The sequence below is a fragment of the Telmatherina bonti genome, assembly GCF_933228915.1.
Source record: "Telmatherina bonti genome assembly, chromosome: 8".
NCBI lineage: Eukaryota > Metazoa > Chordata > Actinopteri > Atheriniformes > Telmatherinidae > Telmatherina > Telmatherina bonti.
The window spans coordinates 2,663,444-2,676,886 of NC_136626.1; positions in this window are offsets into that span (position 1 = coordinate 2,663,444).

Below are 13,443 nucleotides of genomic sequence, written 5' to 3' on the forward strand. Positions count from 1 at the left end.
AGTAAACTAGTCGTACAATGACTAAAACTAGTCGTAGCAATAAGTAAACTAGTCGTACAATGACTAAAACTAGTCGTAGCAATAAGTAAACTAGTCGTACAATGACTAAAACTAGTCGTAGCAATAAGTAAACTAGTCGTACAATGACTAAAACTAGTTAGAGCAATAAGTAAACTAGTCGTACAATGACTAAAACTAGTTGTAGCAATAAGTAAACTAGTCGTACAATGACTAAAACTAGTCGTAGCAATAAGTAAACTAGTCGTACAATGACTAAAACTAGTCGTAGCAATAAGTAAACTAGTCGTACAATGACTAAAACTAGTTGTAGCAATGAGTAAACTAGTCGTAAAATGACTAAAACTAGTCGTAGCAATAAGTAAACTAGTTGCATGATGAGTAAACTAGTCGTAGCATTGAGTAAACTAGTCGTACAATGACTAAAACTAGTCATAGCAATAAGTAAACTAGTCGTTCAATGACTAAAACTAGTTGTAGCAATAAGTAAACTAGTCGTACAATGACTAAAACTAGTCGTAGCAATAAGTAAACTAGTCATACAATGACTAAAACTAGTCGTAGTAATGAGTAAACTAGTCGTACAATGACTAAAACTAGTCGTAGCAATAAGTAAACTAGTCGTACAATGACTAAAACTAGTCGTAGCAATAAGTAAACTAGTCGTACAATGACTAAAACTAGTCGTAGCAATAAGTAAACTAGTCGTACAATGACTAAAACTAGTTGTAGCAATAAGTAAACTAGTCGTACAATGACTAAAACTAGTCGTAGCAATAAGTAAACTAGTCGTACAATGACTAAAACTAGTCGTAGCAATAAGTAAACTAGTCGTACAATGACTAAAACTAGTCGTAGCAATAAGTAAACTAGTTGCATGATAAGTAAACTAGTCGTAGCAATGAGAAAACTAGTCGCACAATGACTAAAACTAGTCGTAGCAATGAGTAAACTAGTCGTACAATGACTAAAACTAGTCGTAGCAATGAGTAAACTAGTAGTACAATGACTAAAACTAGTCGTAGCAATGAGTAAACTAGTCGTACAATGACTAAAACTAGTCGTAGTAATAAGTAAAATAGTCGTACAATGACTAAAACTAGTCCTAGCAATAAGTAAACTAGTCGTACAATGACTAAAACTAGTCGTAGCAACAAGTAAACTAGTTGCAATATGAGTAAACTAGTCATAGCAATGAGTAAACTAGTCGTACAATAACTAAAACTAGTCGTAGCAATGAGTAAACTAGTCGTACAAAGACTAAAACTAGTCGTAGCAATGAGAAAACTAGTCGGACAATGACTAAAACTAGTCGTAGCAATGAGTAAACTAGTCGTACAATGACTAAAACTAGTCGTAGCAATAAGTAAACTAGTCGTACAATGACTAAAACTAGTTAGAGCAATAAGTAAACTAGTCGTACAATGACTAAAACTAGTTGTAGCAATAAGTAAACTAGTCGTACAATGACTAAAACTAGTCGTAGCAATAAGTAAACTAGTCGTACAATGACTAAAACTAGTCGTAGCAATAAGTAAACTAGTCGTACAATGACTAAAACTAGTCGTAGCAATAAGTAAACTAGTCGTACAATGACTAAAACTAGTTGTAGCAATAAGTAAACTAGTCGTAAAATGACTAAAACTAGTCGTAGCAATAAGTAAACTAGTTGCATGATGAGTAAACTAGTCGTAGCAATGAGTAAACTAGTCGTACAATGACTAAAACTAGTCATAGCAATAAGTAAACTAGTCGTTCAATGACTAAAACTAGTTGTAGCAATAAGTAAACTAGTCGTACAATGACTAAAACTAGTCGTAGCAACAAGTAAACTAGTTGCAATATGAGTAAACTAGTCATAGCAATGAGTAAACTAGTCGTACAATAACTAAAACTAGTCGTAGCAATGAGTAAACTAGTCGTACAAAGACTAAAACTAGTCATAGCAATAAGTAAACTAGTCGTACAATGACTAAAACTAGTCGTAGCAATAAGTAAACTAGTCGTACAATGACTAAAACTAGTCGTAGCAATAAGTAAACTAGTCGTACAATGACTAAAACTAGTCGTAGCAATAAGTAAACTAGTCGTACAATGACTAAAACTAGTCGTAGCAATAAGTAAACTAGTCGTACAATGACTAAAACTAGTCGTAGCAATAAGTAAACTAGTCGTACAATGACTAAAACTAGTCGTAGCAATAAGTAAACTAGTTGCATGATAAGTAAACTAGTCGTAGCAATGAGTAAACTAGTCGTACAATGACTAAAACTAGTCGTAGCAATAAGTAAACTAGTCGTTCAATGACTAAAACTAGTTGTAGCAATAAGTAAACTAGTCGTACAATGACTAAAACTAGTCGTAGCAATAAGTAAACTAGTCGTACAATGACTAAAACTAGTCGTAGTAATAAGTAAAATAGTCGTACAATGACTAAAACTAGTCCTAGCAATAAGTAAACTAGTCGTACAATGACTAAAACTAGTCGTAGCAACAAGTAAACTAGTTGCAATATGAGTAAACTAGTCATAGCAATGAGTAAACTAGTCGTACAATAACTAAAACTAGTCGTAGCAATGAGTAAACTAGTCGTACAAAGACTAAAACTAGTCGTAGCAATGAGAAAACTAGTCGGACAATGACTAAAACTAGTCGTAGCAATGAGTAAACTAGTCGTACAATGACTAAAACTAGTCGTAGCAATAAGTAAACTAGTCGTACAATGACTAAAACTAGTTAGAGCAATAAGTAAACTAGTCGTACAATGACTAAAACTAGTTGTAGCAATAAGTAAACTAGTCGTACAATGACTAAAACTAGTCGTAGCAATAAGTAAACTAGTCGTACAATGACTAAAACTAGTTGTAGCAATAAGTAAACTAGTCGTACAATGACTAAAACTAGTCGTAGCAATAAGTAAACTAGTCGTACAATGACTAAAACTAGTTGTAGCAATAAGTAAACTAGTCGTAAAATGACTAAAACTAGTCCTAGCAATAAGTAAACTAGTCGTACAATGACTAAAACTAGTCGTAGCAACAAGTAAACTAGTTGCAATATGAGTAAACTAGTCATAGCAATGAGTAAACTAGTCGTACAATAACTAAAACTAGTCGTAGCAATGAGTAAACTAGTCGTACAATGACTAAAACTAGTCGTAGCAATGAGTAAACTAGTGGTACAATGACTAAAACTAGTCGTAGCAATAAGTAAACTAGTCGTACAATGACTAAAACTAGTCGTAGCAATAAGTAAACTAGTCGTACAATGACTATAACTAGTCGTAGCAATGAGTAAACTAGTCATACAATGACTAAAACTAGTCGTAGCAATGAGTAAACTAGTCGTTCAATGACTAAAACTAGTCATAGCAATGAGTAAACTAGTCGTACAATAACTAAAACTAGTCGTAGCAATGAGTAAACTAGTCGTACAAAGACTAAAACTAGTCGTAGCAATGAGAAAACTAGTCGCACAATGACTAAAACTAGTCGTAGCAATGAGTAAACTAGTCGTACAATGACTAAAACTAGTCGTAGCAATGAGTAAACTAGTAGTACAATGACTAAAACTAGTCGTAGCAATGAGTAAACTAGTCGTACAATGACTAAAACTAGTCGTAGCAATGAGTAAACTAGTGGTACAATGACTAAAACTAGTCGTAGCAATAAGTAAACTAGTCGTACAATGACTAAAACTAGTCGTAGCAATAAGTAAACTAGTCGTACAATGACTATAACTAGTCGTAGCAATGAGTAAACTAGTCATACAATGACTAAAACTAGTCGTAGCAATGACTAAACTAGTCGTACAATGACTAAAACTAGTCTTAGCAATAAGTAAACTAGTCGTACAATGACTAAAACCAGTCGTAGTAATAAGTAAACTAGTCGTACAATGACTAAAACTAGTCGTAGCAATAAGTAAACTAGTCGTACAATGACTAAAACTAGTCGTAGCAATAAGTAAACTAGTCGTACAATGACTAAAACTAGTCGTAGCAATAAGTAAACTAGTTGCATGATAAGTAAACTAGTCGTAGCAATGAGTAAACTAGTCGTACAATGACTAAAACTAGTCGTAGCAATAAGTAAACTAGTCGTTCAATGACTAAAACTAGTTGTAGCAATAAGTAAACTAGTCGTACAATGACTAAAACTAGTCGTAGCAATAAGTAAACTAGTCGTACAATGACTAAAACTAGTCGTAGTAATAAGTAAAATAGTCGTACAATGACTAAAACTAGTCCTAGCAATAAGTAAACTAGTCGTACAATGACTAAAACTAGTCGTAGCAACAAGTAAACTAGTTGCAATATGAGTAAACTAGTCATAGCAATGAGTAAACTAGTCGTACAATAACTAAAACTAGTCGTAGCAATGAGTAAACTAGTCGTACAAAGACTAAAACTAGTCGTAGCAATGAGAAAACTAGTCGCACAATGACTAAAACTAGTCGTAGCAATGAGTAAACTAGTCGTACAATGACTAAAACTAGTCGTAGCAATGAGTAAACTAGTGGTACAATGACTAAAACTAGTCGTAGCAATAAGTAAACTAGTCGTACAATGACTAAAACTAGTCGTAGCAATAAGTAAACTAGTCGTACAATGACTATAACTAGTCGTAGCAATGAGTAAACTAGTCATACAATGACTAAAACTAGTCGTAGCAATGAGTAAACTAGTCGTACAATGACTAAAACTAGTCTTAGCAATAAGTAAACTAGTCGTACAATGACTAAAACCAGTCGTAGTAATAAGTAAACTAGTCGTACAATGACTAAAACTAGTCGTAGCAATAAGTAAACTAGTCGTACAATGACTAAAACTAGTCGTAGCAATAAGTAAACTAGTCGTACAATGACTAAAACTAGTCGTAGCAATAAGTAAACTAGTCGTACAATGACTAAAACTAGTTGTAGCAATAAGTAAACTAGTCGTACAATGACTAAAACTAGTCGTAGCAATAAGTAAACTAGTCGTACAATGACTAAAACTAGTCGTAGCAACAAGTAAACTAGTTGCATGATGAGTAAACTAGTCATAGCAATGAGTAAACTAGTCGTACATTGACTAATACTAGTCGTAGCAATGAGTAAACTAGTCGTACAATGACTAAAACTAGTCGTAGCAATAAGTAAACTAGTCGTACAATGACTAAAACTAGTCGTAGCAATAAGTAAACTAGTCGTACAATGACTAAAACTAGTCGTAGCAATAAGTAAACTAGTCGCACAATGACTAAAACTAGTCGTAGCAATGAGTAAACTAGTCGTACAATGACTAAAACTAGTCGTAGAAATGAGTAAACTAGTCGTACAATGACTAAAACTAGTCGTAGCAATGAGTAAACTGGTCGTACAATGACTAAAACTAGTCGTAGCAATGAGAAAACTAGTCGTACAATGACTAAAACCAGTCGTAGCAATGAGTAAACTAGTCGTACAATGACTAAAACTAGTCGTAGCAATAAGTAAACTAGTCGTATAATGACTAAAACCAGTCGTAGCAATGAGTAAACTAGTCGTACAATGACTAAAACTAGTCGTAGTAATAAGTAAACTAGTCGTACAATGACTAAAACCAGTCATAGCAATAAGTAAACTAGTCGTACAATGACTAAAACTAGTCGTAGCAATGAGTAAACTAGTCGTACAATGACTAAAACTAGTCGTAGCAATGACAAAACTAGTCGTACAATGACTAAAACCAGTCGTAGCAATGAGTAAACAGGTCGTACAATGACTAAAACTAGTCGTAGCAATAAGTAAACTAGTCGTACATTGACTAAAACTAGTCGTAGCAATGAGTAAACTAGTCGTACAATGACTAAAACTAGTCGTAGCAATCAGTAAACAAGTCGTACAATGACTAAAACTAGTCGTAGCAATGAGTAAACTAGTCGTACAATGACTAAAACTAGTCGTAGCAATGAGTAAACCGGTCGTAGAATGACTAAAACTAGTCGTAGCAATAAGTAAACTAGTCGTACAATGACTAAAACTAGTCGTAGCAATGAGTAAACTAGTCGTACAATGACTAAAACTAGTCGTAGCAATGAGTAAACTAGTCGTACAATGACTAAAACTAGTCGTAGAAATGAATGAACTAGTCGTACAATGACTAAAACTAGTCGTAGCAATGAGTAAACTAGTCGTACAATGACTAAAACTAGTCGTAGCAATGAGTAAACTGGTCGTACAATGACTAAAACTAGTCGTAGCAATGAGTTAACAGGTCGTACAATGACTAAAACTAGTCGTAGCAATGAGTAAACAGGTCGTACAATGACTAAAACCAGTCGTAGCAATGAGTAAACTAGTCGTACAATGACTAAAACTAGTAGCAATGAGTAAACTAGTCGTACAATGACTAAAACTAGTCGTAGCAATGAGTAAGCTAGTCGTACAATGACTAAAACTAGTCATAGCAATGAGAAAACTAGTCGTACAATGACTAAAACTAGTCTTAGCAATAAGTAAACTAGTCGTACAATGACTAAAACTAGTCGTAGCAATGAGTTAACAGGTCGTACAATGACTAAAACTAGTCGTAGCAATGAGTAAACAGGTCGTACAATGACTAAAACCAGTCATAGCAATAAGTAAACTAGTCGTACAATGACTAAAACTAGTCGTAGCAATGAGTAAACTAGTCGTACAATGACTAAAACTAGTCGTAGCAATGACAAAACTAGTCGTACAATGACTAAAACCAGTCGTAGCAATGAGTAAACAGGTCGTACAATGACTAAAACTAGTCGTAGCAATAAGTAAACTAGTCGTACATTGACTAAAACTAGTCGTAGCAATGAGTAAACTAGTCGTACAATGACTAAAACTAGTCGTAGCAATCAGTAAACAAGTCGTACAATGACTAAAACTAGTCGTAGCAATGAGTAAACTAGTCGTACAATGACTAAAACTAGTCGTAGCAATGAGTAAACCGGTCGTAGAATGACTAAAACTAGTCGTAGCAATAAGTAAACTAGTCGTACAATGACTAAAACTAGTCGTAGCAATGAGTAAACTAGTCGTACAATGACTAAAACTAGTCGTAGCAATGAGTAAACTAGTCGTACAATGACTAAAACTAGTCGTAGAAATGAATGAACTAGTCGTACAATGACTAAAACTAGTCGTAGCAATGAGTAAACTAGTCGTACAATGACTAAAACTAGTCGTAGCAATGAGTAAACTGGTCGTACAATGACTAAAACTAGTCGTAGCAATGAGTTAACAGGTCGTACAATGACTAAAACTAGTCGTAGCAATGAGTAAACAGGTCGTACAATGACTAAAACCAGTCGTAGCAATGAGTAAACTAGTCGTACAATGACTAAAACTAGTAGCAATGAGTAAACTAGTCGTACAATGACTAAAACTAGTCGTAGCAATGAGTAAGCTAGTCGTACAATGACTAAAACTAGTCATAGCAATGAGAAAACTAGTCGTACAATGACTAAAACTAGTCTTAGCAATAAGTAAACTAGTCGTACAATGACTAAAACTAGTCGTAGCAATGAGTAAACTAGTCGTAAAATTACTAAAACTAGTCGTAGCAATAAGTAAACTAGTCGTACAATGACTAAAACTAGTCGTAGCAATGAGTAAACTAGTCGTACAATGACTAAAACTAGTCGTAGCAATGAGTAAACTAGTCGTACAATGACTAAAACTAGTCGTAGCAATAAGTAAACTAGTCGTACAATGACTAAAACTAGCCGTAGCAATGAGTGAACTAGTCGTACAATGACTAAAACTAGTCGTAGCAATGAGTAAACTAGTCGTTCAATGACTAAAACTAGTCGTAGCAATAAGTAAACTAGTCGTACAATGACTAAAACTAGTCGTAGCAATAAGTAAACTAGTCGTACAATGACTAAAACTAGTCGTAGTAATAAGGAAACTAGTCGTACAATGACTAAAACTAGTCGTAGCAATAAGTAAACTAGTCGTAGCAATGACTAAAACTAGTCGTAGCAATAAGTAAACTAGTCGTACAATGACTAAAACTAGTTGTAGCAATAAGTGAACTAGTCGTACAATGACTAAAACTAGTCGTAGCAATAAGTAAACTAGTCGTACAATGACTAAAACTAGTCGTAGCAACAAGTAAACTAGTTGCATGATGAGTAAACTAGTCATAGCAATGAGTAAACTAGTCGTACATTGACTAATACTAGTCGTAGCAATGAGTAAACTAGTCGTACAATGACTAAAACTAGTCGTAGCAATAAGTAAACTAGTCGTACAATGACTAAAACTAGTCGTAGCAATAAGTAAACTAGTCGTACAATGACTAAAACTAGTCGTAGCAATGAGTAAACTAGTCGTACAATGACTAAAACTAGTCGTAGAAATGAGTAAACTAGTCGTACAATGACTAAAACTAGTCGTAGCAATGAGTAAACTGGTCGTACAATGACTAAAACTAGTCGTAGCAATGAGTAAACTGGTCGTACAATGACTAAAACTAGTCATAGCAATGAGTAAACAGGTCGTACAATGATTAAAACTAGTCGTAGCAATGAGTAAACAGGTCGTACAATGACTAAAACTAGTCGTAGCAATAAGTAAACTAGTCGTACAATGACTAAAACTAGTCATAGAAATGAGTAAACTAGTCGTACAATGACTAAAACTAGTCGTAGCAATGAGTAAACTAGTCGTACAATGACTAAAACTAGTCGTAGCAATGAGTAAACTGGTCGTACAATGACTAAAACTAGTCGTAGCAATGAGTAAACAGGTCGTACAATGACTAAAACTAGTCGTAGCAATAAGTAAACTAGTCGTACAATGACTAAAACTAGTCGTAGCAATGAGTAAACAGGTTGTACAATGACTAAAACTAGTCGTAGCAATGAGTAAACTGGTCGTACAATGACTAAAACTAGTCGTAGCAATAAGTAAACTAGTCGTACAATGACTAAAACTAGTCGTAGCAATAAGTAAACTAGTCGTACAATGACTAAAACCAGTCGTAGCAATGAGTAAACTAGTCGTACAATGACTAAAACTAGTCGTAGCAATGAGTAAACTAGTCGTACAATGACTAAAACTAGTCGTAGCAATGAGTAAACTAGTCGTACAATGACTAAAACCAGTCGTAGCAATGAGAAAACTAGTCGTACAATGACTAAAACCAGTCGTAGCAATGAGTAAACAGGTCGTACAATGACTAAAACTAGTCTTAGCAATAAGTAAACTAGTCGTACAATGACTAAAACCAGTCGTAGCAATGAGTAAACTAGTCGTACAATGACTAAAACTAGTCGTAGCAATGAGTAAACTAGTCGTACAATGACTAAAACTAGTCGTAGCAATGAGAAAACTAGTCGTACAATGACTAAAACCAGTCGTAGCAATGAGTAAACTAGTCGTACAATGACTAAAACTAGTCGTAGCAATAAGTAAACTAGTCGTACAATGACTAAAACCAGTCGTAGCAATGAGTAAACTAGTCGTACAATGACTAAAACTAGTCGTAGCAATGAGTTAACAGGTCGTACAATGACTAAAACTAGTCGTAGCAATGAGTAAACAGGTCGTACAATGACTAAAACCAGTCATAGCAATAAGTAAACTAGTCGTACAATGACTAAAACTAGTCGTAGCAATGAGTAAACTAGTCGTACAATGACTAAAACTAGTCGTAGCAATGACAAAACTAGTCGTACAATGACTAAAACCAGTCGTAGCAATGAGTAAACAGGTCGTACAATGACTAAAACTAGTCGTAGCAATAAGTAAACTAGTCGTACATTGACTAAAACTAGTCGTAGCAATGAGTAAACTAGTCGTACAATGACTAAAACTAGTCGTAGCAATCAGTAAACAAGTCGTACAATGACTAAAACTAGTCGTAGCAATGAGTAAACTAGTCGTACAATGACTAAAACTAGTCGTAGCAATGAGTAAACCGGTCGTAGAATGACTAAAACTAGTCGTAGCAATAAGTAAACTAGTCGTACAATGACTAAAACTAGTCGTAGCAATGAGTAAACTAGTCGTACAATGACTAAAACTAGTCGTAGCAATGAGTAAACTAGTCGTACAATGACTAAAACTAGTCGTAGAAATGAATGAACTAGTCGTACAATGACTAAAACTAGTCGTAGCAATGAGTAAACTAGTCGTACAATGACTAAAACTAGTCGTAGCAATGAGTAAACTGGTCGTACAATGACTAAAACTAGTCGTAGCAATGAGTTAACAGGTCGTACAATGACTAAAACTAGTCGTAGCAATGAGTAAACAGGTCGTACAATGACTAAAACCAGTCGTAGCAATGAGTAAACTAGTCGTACAATGACTAAAACTAGTAGCAATGAGTAAACTAGTCGTACAATGACTAAAACTAGTCGTAGCAATGAGTAAGCTAGTCGTACAATGACTAAAACTAGTCATAGCAATGAGAAAACTAGTCGTACAATGACTAAAACTAGTCTTAGCAATAAGTAAACTAGTCGTACAATGACTAAAACTAGTCGTAGCAATGAGTAAACTAGTCGTAAAATTACTAAAACTAGTCGTAGCAATAAGTAAACTAGTCGTACAATGACTAAAACTAGTCGTAGCAATGAGTAAACTAGTCGTACAATGACTAAAACTAGTCGTAGCAATGAGTAAACTAGTCGTACAATGACTAAAACTAGTCGTAGCAATAAGTAAACTAGTCGTACAATGACTAAAACTAGCCGTAGCAATGAGTGAACTAGTCGTACAATGACTAAAACTAGTCGTAGCAATGAGTAAACTAGTCGTTCAATGACTAAAACTAGTCGTAGCAATAAGTAAACTAGTCGTACAATGACTAAAACTAGTCGTAGCAATAAGTAAACTAGTCGTACAATGACTAAAACTAGTCGTAGTAATAAGGAAACTAGTCGTACAATGACTAAAACTAGTCGTAGCAATAAGTAAACTAGTCGTAGCAATGACTAAAACTAGTCGTAGCAATAAGTAAACTAGTCGTACAATGACTAAAACTAGTTGTAGCAATAAGTGAACTAGTCGTACAATGACTAAAACTAGTCGTAGCAATAAGTAAACTAGTCGTACAATGACTAAAACTAGTCGTAGCAACAAGTAAACTAGTTGCATGATGAGTAAACTAGTCATAGCAATGAGTAAACTAGTCGTACATTGACTAATACTAGTCGTAGCAATGAGTAAACTAGTCGTACAATGACTAAAACTAGTCGTAGCAATAAGTAAACTAGTCGTACAATGACTAAAACTAGTCGTAGCAATAAGTAAACTAGTCGTACAATGACTAAAACTAGTCGTAGCAATGAGTAAACTAGTCGTACAATGACTAAAACTAGTCGTAGAAATGAGTAAACTAGTCGTACAATGACTAAAACTAGTCGTAGCAATGAGTAAACTGGTCGTACAATGACTAAAACTAGTCGTAGCAATGAGTAAACTGGTCGTACAATGACTAAAACTAGTCATAGCAATGAGTAAACAGGTCGTACAATGATTAAAACTAGTCGTAGCAATGAGTAAACAGGTCGTACAATGACTAAAACTAGTCGTAGCAATAAGTAAACTAGTCGTACAATGACTAAAACTAGTCATAGAAATGAGTAAACTAGTCGTACAATGACTAAAACTAGTCGTAGCAATGAGTAAACTAGTCGTACAATGACTAAAACTAGTCGTAGCAATGAGTAAACTGGTCGTACAATGACTAAAACTAGTCGTAGCAATGAGTAAACAGGTCGTACAATGACTAAAACTAGTCGTAGCAATAAGTAAACTAGTCGTACAATGACTAAAACTAGTCGTAGCAATGAGTAAACAGGTTGTACAATGACTAAAACTAGTCGTAGCAATGAGTAAACTGGTCGTACAATGACTAAAACTAGTCGTAGCAATAAGTAAACTAGTCGTACAATGACTAAAACTAGTCGTAGCAATAAGTAAACTAGTCGTACAATGACTAAAACCAGTCGTAGCAATGAGTAAACTAGTCGTACAATGACTAAAACTAGTCGTAGCAATGAGTAAACTAGTCGTACAATGACTAAAACTAGTCGTAGCAATGAGTAAACTAGTCGTACAATGACTAAAACCAGTCGTAGCAATGAGAAAACTAGTCGTACAATGACTAAAACCAGTCGTAGCAATGAGTAAACAGGTCGTACAATGACTAAAACTAGTCTTAGCAATAAGTAAACTAGTCGTACAATGACTAAAACCAGTCGTAGCAATGAGTAAACTAGTCGTACAATGACTAAAACTAGTCGTAGCAATGAGTAAACTAGTCGTACAATGACTAAAACTAGTCGTAGCAATGAGAAAACTAGTCGTACAATGACTAAAACCAGTCGTAGCAATGAGTAAACTAGTCGTACAATGACTAAAACTAGTCGTAGCAATAAGTAAACTAGTCGTACAATGACTAAAACCAGTCGTAGCAATGAGTAAACTAGTCGTACAATGACTAAAACTAGTCGTAGCAATGAGTAAACAGGTCGTACAATGACTAAAACCAGTCGTAGAAATGAGTAAACTAGTCGTACAATGACTAAAACTAGTCGTAGCAATGAGTAAACTAGTCGTACAATGACTAAAACTAGTCGTAGCAATGAGTAAACTAGTCGTACAATGACTAAAACTAGTCGTAGAAATGAGTAAACTAGTCGTACAATGACTAAAACTAGTCGTAGCAATGAGTAAACTAGTCGTACAATGACTAAAACTAGTCGTAGCAATAAGTAAACTAGTCGTACAATGACTATAACTAGTCGTAGCAATGTGTAATTTAATCTTAGGAATAAGGAAGTTTATCTTTCCTGCATATTTTTAAAGCTTCACTTAAAAAACCTAACAAAAACTTGTGATGTCATCAAGCAGATTGATGATGTCATCACTGCAGCTGGGCATCTATCAGGGAGATCAGAGCACAGAATCCGAACTGCAGAACTGAGAAGTGAAGGAATCGTGGCCGTTGCAGAGTAAGGCGTGAGCTCCTGAGGTTGTGACAAGGTCGCGGTGAGGTAACGGTCGGATCAGGTGACGGACAGCAGGTTTTTGCTCAACGAGGATTTGGTGAAGCTCCGTCTTCTGATTAAAACCTGGATCTGATGCCTCCTTGCTGACTCTTTATGCTAATACTGACATCCTTTCACAAACACCTGAAACTACGGTGGCTCAGAAAGGTCAAGACGCCGACATGAAGCAGCTTCTGGTGGATCTGAGTGATTCTGATTCTAGACTTAATGTTTTCTCCTGCAAGAACTGAAGCAAGAGGAGCGACGCCTCGACTGCAGCTGCTCGCATGTTCACAGTATACATCAGACAGGATTTCTGGAATACTTCTGCATTTCCTCCTTCCACCGGGATGTCCAGTTTCCCCTGAAGGACAACCAGGAGGACAGGTAAGAGGACAAATACGGAGAGGAACCAGGA